At 36.9% G+C, this 10,083-nt stretch overlaps 1 protein-coding gene across 2 annotated transcripts in view; it reads right to left on the bottom strand.

The window, feature by feature from the left end:
- ZC3H8 (zinc finger CCCH-type containing 8) overlaps positions 403-10,083 on the bottom strand; it is a 34,115-nt gene continuing 24,434 nt past the window's right edge. For both annotated transcript variants that reach the window (XR_002342488.1, XM_005662275.2), the window contains one exon: positions 403-988. The gene's annotated coding sequence lies outside the window, so the exon portion shown is untranslated. The remainder of the gene's footprint in view (positions 989-10,083) is intronic.

Below are 10,083 nucleotides of genomic sequence, written 5' to 3'. Positions count from 1 at the left end.
TGGATGCTAGTCAGATTCGTTTCTTCTGAGCCACAATGGGAATTCCTGATTCATATTTTCAAACAGGACTTTGTTAAGAAGTGTCATTAACTTTGGTGTATTCTAATGTACACAGCAAGTTAGTGATGCTATTATTTTCCCAGTAATAGAGCAATAGGATGATAATTTCAGTTTCATATTTTTCTAATAACAACCAGTACCATTATAAAAAAGTGCAGACTTAGAATCTTATTATTTGTGCTTGGAAATTTGTGTGTTTGAATATTATATTAAAGATGTCACCACACTCCTAAAATTTATATTCTACACAAGTACATAATCTAACTACAGTTTATGAACCAATGAGAAAGAACTATTGTTGTATCTCAACAACAAAAAATTTAAGAACTCCAGGTTTAGGAATGGTATAACAAGAGACACTGTTCCATTTTATTTATAATAGTAAAAATCTGAAACAACTTTATTGTCCAACAACAGAAAATTAGTTTTAAAAAAATTGTAGAACATAATGTAAGCCATAAATCAGAACTGTGAGCAACCACTAAAAATATGCTGTGAATTTAATGAAATGAAAAGATCTAGCTGTATATTCATTGTCTATTATCCCAATATCTTCCTAGAGAAAGCCAGTGGTTTTCTCTCTTCAAATCTCCTTTGTTGCTTCATCCATTCTCAACCTAACCTTATTTTATTGACAAAACGCAATCGGAAGAGACTTCTGCAGTTTACTACCAAAACATTTATGCACCAGCCAGCATCTCTGTCACATTGCTCGTCCCCTGTTTCATTGGCTAGAGCCATCCTGGTGAAGACCAAGCCTTCAGCCATACACTACATTCTGTCCCTCGGCGCCATCCATTAAAGAGCTGCACATCATTACAATGACACAAGAGGGCACTTTAAATGAAGACTCTTGTAAACCACTCCGAATCAAGCTTTGAATAGTCTTGAACAGGCATAGACACAAGCACTCTTCATCCATACAAAGCTACAGAATAAAAAAACAAAAACACATCAGCTGGCAAAAATTACCAGTTTGGCCATTCACCCTACCTCCCTCCCCACAAAATACATGCACAGAAGACGACTTAACACAAAAATCCAAACTGAGTTAAATATCCCTGTTTAGGTATACGGAAAAAGAACCTGAATTGACATTAAAAAATTAAGTCCAAAAACGAACAAAAAAATGGAAATAATGAAACAAGAGTTGACTGATCCCAGAAATGACAGAATTAAAAGAATCATATCAAAAATGAAGACTATAGGAGTTCCCACTGCGGCACAATGGGATTGGCGGCGTCTTAGAAGTGCTGGAATGAAGGTTTGATCCCTGGCCTGGTGCAGTGGGTTAAAGACCCAGTGTTGCCAGAGCTGCAGCTTAGGTCGAGACTGGGGCTGGAGTATGATCCCTGGTCCGTGAGCTCCATATGCCACAGGGCATCCAAAACTTAAAAAAAAAAAAAAAAGACTATATATTATAATATGGACCAGATTTTGAATGGAAACTTAGTAAGGGTAACTAGACAAAAATGGAAAAAGAAAAAGAATAAAAGTGAGATGAAAAAAGTAAAATTTGGCAGAGTTCCTGTTGTGGGCAGGTTAAGAATCCAACTAGTATCCATGAGGATGTGGGTTCCATCCCTGGCCTCATTCAGTGGGCTAAGGATCTGGCGTTGCCATGAGCTGTGGTGTAGGCCACAGACATGGCTTGGTTCTGGCATTGCTGAGGCTGTGGTGTGGGCCAGCAGCTGCAGTTCCAATTCGACCCCTAGCCCAGGAAATGCCACAGGTGTGGCCCTAAAAAGCAAAAAAAAAGAAAGAAAAAAAGAAAACATCTTAAAGAGCAAAAAAAAAAAAAAAGGAGAAAAATCATCATCGAAAGGGAAAAACACAGATGTTACATAATATACATAGTAACTATAAATCAAATGTTCAGTCATTTCAATAAATGTGAATGGATTAATTCACTTATCAAAAAAAAAAAGTTTCCTGGTGGCCTAGTGGTTAAGGATTCAGCATTGTCACTACTGTGACTCAGGTTCGATCCCTGGCCCAGGAACTTCTGCATGCCACAGGTGTGGCCAAAAATAAAACCACTTTCATAAAAGAAGAAAAGGAGTTTTGTTTGGCTCACAGAGCAAAACCCAAGAACGTGCTTCATTCAAGAAACAAGCTAAAAATAAAATGGGCAAATGAATATTAAGATCAGATGCAAGCAAATCTCTGGGTGCAATGTAGAATCTGAAACTACATCAATGAACTTTCTGTACCATTACATTTAAATCCATTAATTTATATTTTGTAATATCATGCACTGTTTATTTGGAAAATATTACCTTACTAATTTGTGCAGATCTTTCAAATGCTTCACTATACTGTATTGTAAAAATCTCATTCTTAATAATATCACCAACCAATCTCACCAAAAAAGTCTGTAAGTACAGGGAAGGTTTCAAGCTCACAGGCGCAGATGAAATGTTCCAAAATTATAATTTTTGATCAAAAGCCAAAATTTTATCACTGATAACATATACTTTCAGTTGTTTTCCTTAAAGTGACAGGATGGCTCCATTCATTTGTGGAAAAAGTACCTGTAGAGTTCCCTGGTGGCATAGCGGGTTAAGGATTTGTCATTTTCACCGCTGTGGCTCTGGTACTGCTGTGATGCAAGTTTGATCCCTGGCCTGGGAACTTTCTCATGCCACAGGCATGGCCAACGAAAAAAAAAAAAAAAACAAAAAAAAAAACAACCAAATCTGAAAAAAAAAAATTTGCCCCTAAGTTATTCTTTCAAGTAGAAGAGTATTCATGAAAAAAAAAAAAAAAGCAACAATTTCAGCTTGCCACTGAGATAACAGCACAAGCGCTTTTCCTTTAGGACACCACTTCAGTAGAAACAATGTAGAAGATACAGAGAAAATATGTTATTTTCCCATTTTTCTATACATGACATTGAAAAGACATGTACTTAAGAACTGAAGCTTAATAACAATAATTTTTACTGTTTCATCAAGGAAATTCTTAAATGAAACAGCACCAGATGCAGATGTTTTCAGAACAGAATTCTACTCAACTTTTAGAAACTAGACAGTCTCCTTGAAACATAAATCATGGAGCAGAAATGGCTCTACTATTTCTCCATTAAATATGATGCTGACTCTCTTATTCAGGTATAACATATTTTATCAGGTTAAGAAAACATTCATCCAATGATCTTATATGTAGAAAACCTTAAAGATGCCACAAAAAAACCCTGTTAGAACAAATGAATTTAGCAAAATAGCAGAATACAAACTTAACACACAAAGATAACTATCTCTATTTACTAACAATAAACGACCTGAAAGGAAAATTAAGAAAACAATTCCATTTACTACACCTCAAAAAGAATAAAACTCTTAGGAATTAAACAAGAAGGTGAAAGTCTTATACAATGAAAACACAACACACTTCTGAAAGAAATTCAAGAAGACATAAATAAACAGAAAGGCATCTCATGTTCAAGAATTGAAAGACCTAATATTGTTGTGTACTACCCAAAGTAATGGGTAGAGGTGCTTCATGCTGCTTCAATGCTATCCCTATCAAAATCACGACGACAGTTATGCAGAAATTTAAAAAAAAAATCTATCCTAAAATTTTTATGGACTCTCAAAGGGCCCCAAATAGCCAAAACAATCTTTAAAAAGAACAACATTTGGGCTCATGCTTCTTGATTTCAAATTTTATTACCAAGCTACAGTAATCAAAATAGTGAGGTATTAGCATAAAGATATACATATAGGAGCTCCCTAGTGGCCTAGCAGTTAAGGATCCAGTGCTGTTACTGCTGTGGCTCAGGTTTGATCCCTGGCCTGGGGAACTTTTGCATGTAACAAGAGTGGCCAAAAAAAAAAAAAAAAAGATAAACATATAGACCAATGGAATAGAATACAGAGCTCAGACATAAACCTTTGTGCATATGGTCAAATAATTTGACAAGGGTGCCAAAACCATTCAATGAGGAAATGGTGCTCATTTCAACAAATAGTGATGGGAAAAGTGGACATCAACATGCAAAGGAACAATGCTGGACCCTTATCTAACACCATATACAAAAGTTAATTCAAAAATCAATCAAAGACCTACATGTAACAGCTAAAACTATAAAACTCTTAGAAGAAAACACAAAATAAAATTCTTACGACATTGGATTTGGATTTGGTAATGATTTCCTGAATTTGAAACTGAAGGCACAGGCAGTGAAAGGAAAAATAGACAAACTTGACTTCACAAAAATTTTATTTATTTTTTTAATTTTAAAAAAAATTTTTTTTGTCTTTTGTTGTTGTTGTTGTTGCTATTTCTTGGGCCGCTCCCGCGGCATATGGAGGTTCCCAGGCTAGGGGTTGAATCGGAGCTGTAGCCACCGGCCTACGCCAGAGCCACAGCAACGCGGGATCCGAGCCGCATCTGCGACCTACACCACAGCTCACGGCAACGCCGGATCGTTAACCCACTGAGCAAGGGCAGGGACCGAACCCGCAACCTCATGGTTCCTAGTCGGATTCGCTAACCACTGCGCCATGACGGGAACTCCCACAAAAATTTTAAAATCTTATGCATCAAAGGACACCATCAACAGAGTGAAAAGGCAACATATAGAAAGGAAGAAAATATTTGAAAACCATAGATAAGTGATTAATATCTAGAAAATATAAAGAACTCCTAAAACTCAAAAATAAATAAAACCCAATTCAAAAATGGTCAAAGGGTTCATCCTTTGAATTTCTCCAATGGTTAGTAAAAACAAGAAAAAATGTTCAACATCACTAATTAAAGAAATGCAAATCAAAACTACAAGATATCACCTTATACGCATTAGGGTGTCTACTATCCAAAAAACCCCAGAAAATAACAAGTGTTGGTAAGAATGTGGAGAAATTGGAACCCTGTGTACTGTGGTAGAAATGTAAAAATGGTACATTTTTACTTGGGAAACAGTATGGTGGTTCCTCAAAAAAAAAAAAAAAAAAAATTACAAGATCCAGCAATTCCACTTCTGGGCATATACCCAGAATTGAAAGCAAGGTTTTCAAAAAGTTAGTTCCATGGTCATAGCAGCATTATTCACAATAGTTAAAACATAGAAGCAACCCAAGTAACTATCAGCATGAATGGATAAGCACACTGTGGTAGATACTTAACAATGCCATACTATTCAGCCTTAAAAAGGATGGAAATTCTGAAATATGCTACAGTATGGATGAAACTTGAGGATATATGTTAAGTGAAATAAGCCAGTCACAAAAAGACAAATACTATATGATTCCACTTACAAGAGGTACCTAGAGTCGTAAAAAATCAAATCATAGAGACAGGAGTTCCCATTGACGCTCAGCAGTAATGACCCCAACTAGTATCCATGAGGACGAGGGTTCGATCCCTGTGTCCTTGCTCAGCGGGTTAAGGATCTGGGGTTGCCGTGAGCTGTGGTGTAGGTCACAGATGCAGCTCGGATCCCACAGTGTTGCTGTGGCTGGGGCAGAGGCCTGTAGCTGCAGCTCCAGTTGGAGCCCTAACCTGGAAACTTCCATATGCTGTGGGTACAGCCCTAAAAAGCAAAAAAAAAAAAAAAGATAGAAACCTAGAGACAACGAAGAATTCAGCAATAAAAAGAAACGCACTATGCTGCACAAAACACAAAAGAGCATATTATACGACTCAACTTATATGAAACTCTAGAACTAGCAAAATGAATCTATCTTCACTGAAGAGCACCAGGGGTTGACTGGGACCCAATGGAGGAGGGGGAGAATGGACTGTATAATATCACAAGGGGATACTTTGGGTGCCAATTGTGGTAGTGGCTACATGGGAGTGTGGGGTGTTAAAACTCACTGGATCATATACACTCAAAATGGGTGCACTTTATTGCATATGATGTATACTTCAACACAAATTTTTTTTTTTTTTTTTTTTGGCTGCACCCACACCATATGGAAATTCTTGGGCTAGGGACTGAATTCAAGCCATAGCTGTGACATATACCACAGCTGTGGCACCATAGGATCCTTAACCCACTGTACTGGGCTGGGGATGCAACCTATGCTGCCACATAGATAACACCAGATCCTTAACTTGCTGTGCTACAGTGGGAACTCCCAACAGAGCAGATTTTTCAAAACTGTATATATTTATGACTTGGTCAGTTTGTTATACAGCAGAGATTATCACAGCTTTGTAATTAACTGTACTTCAATAAAACTTTTTTTTCTCCTTTTTTTTTAGGGCTGCACCTGCAGCATATGGAGGTTCCCAGGCTAGGGGTTGAATGGGAGCTACAGCTGCAAGCCTACACTATAGCCACAGCAATGCTAGATCTGAGCCACGTCTGTGATCTACACCACAGCTCATGGCAACACTGGATCCTTAACCCACTGAGCAAGGCCAGGGATCAAACCCGCAACCTCATGGTTCCCAGTTGGATTCGTTTCCCCTGCACCATGACGGGAACTCCCAATAAAACTTTTAAAATAAAATTAATTAAAAAATAAAACTGTACTACAAGTTCTAGTCAGCAGTGTAAGGTAAAAAAATTAACGGGAGTTCCCACTGTGGCTCATCAGATTCAATGCAATCCCTATCAAATTACCAAGGACATTTTTCACAGAACTCGAACAAATATTTTGAAATTTGTTTGGAAGCACAAAAGACCCAGAATAGCCAAAGACATCCTGAAAAAGAAAAACAGAGCTGGAGGAATCAGGCTCCCTGACTTCAGACTATACCACAAAGCAGCAGTCATCAAAACTGTATGATGGGAGTTCCCATCGTGGCACAGTGGTTAACGAATCCGACTAGGAACCATGAGGTTGCGGGTTCGGTCCCTGCCCTTGCTCAGTGGGTTAACGATCCGGCGTTGCCGTGAGCTGTGGTGTAGGTTGCAGACGCGGCTCGGATCCTGCGTTGCTGTGGCTCTGGCATAGGCCGGCGGCTACAGCTCCAATTTGACCCCTAGCCTGGGAACCTCCATATGCCGTGGGAGCGGCCCAAAGAAATAGCAAAAAGACAAACAAACAAACAAACAAACAAAAAAACTGTATGGTACTAGCACAAAGACAATCAGTGGAACAGGATAGAAAGCCCAAAATTAAACCCATGCACCTACAGTTAACTAATCTATGACAAAGGAAGCAAGAATATACAATGGAGAAAGAAAGCCCCTTCAATAAGTGGTGCTGGGAAAACTGGACAGCCACGTGGAAAAGAATGAAATTAGAACACTCCCTAACACCATACACAAAAATCAACTCCAAATGGATTAAAGATCTAGATATAAGACCAGATATTACAAAACTTTTAGAGGAAAACATAAGCCAGACACTCTCTGGCATTAACGACAGCAATATCTTCTCAGATCCACCTCTTAAGAGTAATGACAGTAAAAACAAAAATAAACAAATCGGACTTAATTAAACTGAAAAGTTTCTGTACAGCAAAGGAAACCCTAAAGAAAATGAAAAGACAACCCACAGAATGGGAGAACATATTTGCAAATGAATCAACTGACAATGGATTAATCTCCAATATTTATAAACATCTCTTACAGATCAATATCAAAAAAACAAACAACCCCATCAAAAAATGGGCACAAGATCTAAACAGACAATTCTCCAAGGACATACAGATGGCCAAAAAACACATGAAAAGATGTTCAACATCACTCATTATTAGAGAAATGCAAATCAAAACCACTATGAGGTACCATCTTCCACTAGCCAGAATGGCCATCATTCAAAAGTCTACAAACAGTAAGTGCTGGAGAGGGTGTGGAGAAAAAGGAACCCTAATACACTGTTGGTGGGATTGTAAATTGGTGCAACCACTGTGGAAAACAGTATGAAAATTCCTCAGAAAACTAAAAATTGAACTACCATTTGATCCAGCAATCCCACTTCTAAGCATCTATCCAGAGGAAACCATGACTTGAAAAGACACATGTACTCCAATGTTCATTGCAGCACTATTTGCAATAGCCAAGACATGGAAACATCCTAAGTGTCCATCGACAGAGGAGTGGATCCAGAAGATGTGATACATATACACAATGGAATATTACTCGGCCATTAAAAGGAACGAAATAATGGCATTTTTAGCAACATGGATGGACCTAGAAATTACCATGCTAAGTGAAGTCAGTCAGACAATGAGACACCAACATCAAATGCTATAACTTACATGTGGAATCTGAAAAAAGGACACAATGAACTTCTTTACAGAATAGATACTGATTCGCAGACTTTGAAAAACTTATGGTTTCCAAAGGAGACAGGTTGAGGGGTGGAGGGATGTGCTGGGGTTTGGGATGGAAATGCTATAAAAATGGATTGTGATGATCATTGTACAACTATAAATGTAATAAATTCATTGAGTAATATTAAAAAAATTTAGAAGAATACATAAAAGCAAATATTATAACCCTGGATGAGACAAAGAATTTTTAGATGAAACATCCAAAGCATGATTATTTAATGAAAAAAAAAAAAAAAAAAAAACAACTGATAAACTGTACTGCATCAAAACGAAAACAGCCACACCTCAGTAGATACTATTTTAAAAAGGTAAGCACAAATTGGGACAAAAAGACAAAGCCACGGATTGAGACAAAATATTTGCAAATTGTATATCTAATAAAGGATTTGTAGCCAACATATATAAAGAATGCTTACAACTCGATAATAAGCTGACAATCCAATTAAAAAATGGGCAAAGACTGAACTGACCAATAGCACATGAAAAGATGCTCAACATCATTAGTCAATAGAAAAATTCAAATTACAACTACAATGAGATTCCAGCTCACTCCTATTAGAAAAGCTATAATCAAAATGACTGACAATAACAAATGCTGGTGAGAATGTAGAGAAACTAAAATCCTCCTACACTGCTGTCTGGAATGTAAAATGATGCAGCCACTTTGGAAAACAATGTGGCAGTTCTTAAAAAGTTAAACATATTTTTACTGTCAGACACAGAAATTACACCTTAAAGTAGTAATCTACTCAAGAGAAATAAAAACATGCTCACAACACAGACACACACAAATGCTCACAGCAGAATTATTCACACTAACTAAAAATTGGAAATAATACAAATACCTATGAATTGGAGAAAGGAAAAAAGTCATATATCCATATAATGGAATAATGGAGCAATTACTTTTTAAAAAATTTTTTAACAATATACGTTAAAGCATAAATGAATCTCAATACCATTAAACTATATGAAAAGAAGCAGAGGCAAAAGACCATATATTGAAATTTATGTGAAATGGCAAATCTAGAAAAGGCAAATCTAGAAAGTTGATTAGTAGGATTGGGGAGTGACTGCAAATTGATAAAAGGGATCTTTAGGGAAGTCACTCTAAAATTATGTTTGGTGATGTTAATGCAACTTTGTAAATTTACCAAAAAAAATACTGAATTATATACTTAAGTGATATATAAATCATACCTCAATAAAGCTTCTAAAAAATAAAACTGTTATAAATTAAGTGGTCCAAAATAGCCAAGGAGCTCCTGAAGAACATTAGAAAATATTTCAAATTATATTAACATCCCTGCTTAAGGCCACAGTGTATTAGAGAAAAAGACAAATGGAGGAGAATAGAGATCCCAGAAACAGAGCTCCATTTGAAGGAAAGGCAACATATACCAGAGAGGGCATTACAAGTCAGCAGGGAAAGGGCAGTCTTTCCAGCTGCCTGGTTCTGGAAGATTGGTTATCTATATGGGGGAAAAGAAGAAAATAGGTCCCTACTGTACACTGTTGAAAAAAAAATTAGTCATGATTCTTCCTTTTCCCCTCTTTTATATGTAATTTAAAAAAAATTTATTGAGGTATACCTGACATATGATATTACATTGGCTTTAGCTGTACACCATAACAATTCAATACTTGTATACACTGAGAAATGGTCACAATAAACCTAGCTAACCATCTAATACCATATATAGTTAGCTTTCAGGATTTACTCTCTTGGCAACTTTCAAGCATGCTCTGCATTACTGACTATAGGCCCCGTGCTGTTTACTACAT

Source organism: Sus scrofa, chromosome 3 (genome assembly GCF_000003025.6).
Source record: "Sus scrofa isolate TJ Tabasco breed Duroc chromosome 3, Sscrofa11.1, whole genome shotgun sequence".
Classification (NCBI taxonomy): domain Eukaryota; kingdom Metazoa; phylum Chordata; class Mammalia; order Artiodactyla; family Suidae; genus Sus; species Sus scrofa.
The sequence above is the reverse complement of the archived record's forward strand: the minus strand, read 5'-3'. Positions and strand labels throughout refer to the sequence as shown.